Source organism: Saccopteryx leptura, chromosome 1, assembly GCF_036850995.1.
Source record: "Saccopteryx leptura isolate mSacLep1 chromosome 1, mSacLep1_pri_phased_curated, whole genome shotgun sequence".
NCBI lineage: Eukaryota > Metazoa > Chordata > Mammalia > Chiroptera > Emballonuridae > Saccopteryx > Saccopteryx leptura.
In genome coordinates this window covers 109,437,667-109,439,365 of record NC_089503.1, presented here as the reverse complement: position 1 = coordinate 109,439,365, position 1,699 = coordinate 109,437,667, and positions in this window count along the sequence as shown.

Below are 1,699 nucleotides of genomic sequence, written 5' to 3'. Positions count from 1 at the left end.
TAATCTACATAAATAAATTGTTCCCTGGTGACCAAAAAATGTTTATATGTATGAACAATAAATATATGGATTATAGTAACATAGATAAAGGTTTGGGGTTGAATAGGCCTAAAAAAATCTTTATTCCCAAGGCTCTTCTTCATTATTTGTGGATGTAGTAGAACTAATATCCCAAAATCCTTCCCATTATAATGAATTTCCCAAGCTTCTTTTCAAATAAACACCATGTTGTATAAGTAGCAACTTTCCATTATGTGAAGAGAAATGTGTGATTTTTGTTCAGACAGCTTTTTACTCAAGTAACTCAGAAAATGAATTTATTTTTCACTACTTCAAGCTTGTCATTTATTTAGTCCTCAGTGGGAACTAGTCTTTGCTGTGGTAGCACTGGACAATTTGTAAAGGAAAGAATCAAGTCCCTGTAGAAAGTTCTGAAGCCGATCCTTTATAGAACTCTAGCACATGAAGTGATTGATTACCTTTAAAGATAAATACACTCAGTTAGTAATCCTTATGTCTAAGTTAATTTTTACATGTCATTATCCTCTTTTCTGAAATGATGTTAGTTCTATTGTTGAAGAATATGAATTCTTATGGCAAGCACCGTAGATGATTTGTACTGATAGCATGTGCAAATCTCTGTATGTCTTCCAGCTTTAGATATGGGGCATTTAATAGAAAAGGGAAAGTGTATTAGATGTAGGTGCTTCAACTGTACCTTGTGGCCATGCGTATTGTACATTCTGTGTTCCTAAGAACAAAATAGAATAGAAATATCCTAGAGCTGAACTGTTGAGATATTTTTTATTCAAAAACATTGGGAACCCAAATATTTTCCTTAGTAAATTCTGTTTTGAGATGGGTGATGGGGTCTTGGAAAAAAACAAAACAAAACATATATTTCCTAGTGCCACCATAGGTATGTACAGATGAATGAATGGATAGATGATACCTATATCATACCTAGAGAAAGATTATATAGCGAGACAAATAATACTCTAAGTATGAAATACTTCTGCTTACCACTTGAATTCAAAATTGGATCAATCATTTATCATTTCTCTTAAGATTGTTATTTATAGACTAGTACTTCCATTTACCTACTTTGTAAGGTATGTGGATTAATGAACTGTCATATATATAAACATCAGCAACAATAAAAATTCTTTCCTTTCTTTCCTTACTTTTTCAAGGCATGAAGAAATAAGAAAAATATAAGATTTTAGAATCAGAGAGAAGGAAAAGAAAATCAAAGGAAGGAGTAGTAATTTTAAAGGCAGAAGAAATTTTCTTAGGAAAATTTTCTCCAAAGTCTGCACCATATATTGCCTACCGAGCCACAGTGACATCAGTAAACACAGATGTATCCACAGTACGGTAACAACTATTGCTATTTCAATCAGAACTTTGGGCACATTCACAGGGGTCCTTCATCAAACACAATGCTGTTTCTGGTTTCTAGTAACAAATTCATTATATCAAGTAATGAGCCTATTGAAGGTGACAACAACTAGAATCCTCAGAGCCTTCAGCTATTTTTTTCCAGAAATTCAAATGAGAACTTAAACTCAAGAGGCTCGTTTATGCTCAATGGGGTATATCCTTTTAAGGAGAAAGAAAAACATATTTCTTGGATTTATACAACTTGAGACTCTTAAATCAATATCTTAGAATCCTCTAAACCCAGTCTGTATGTAAC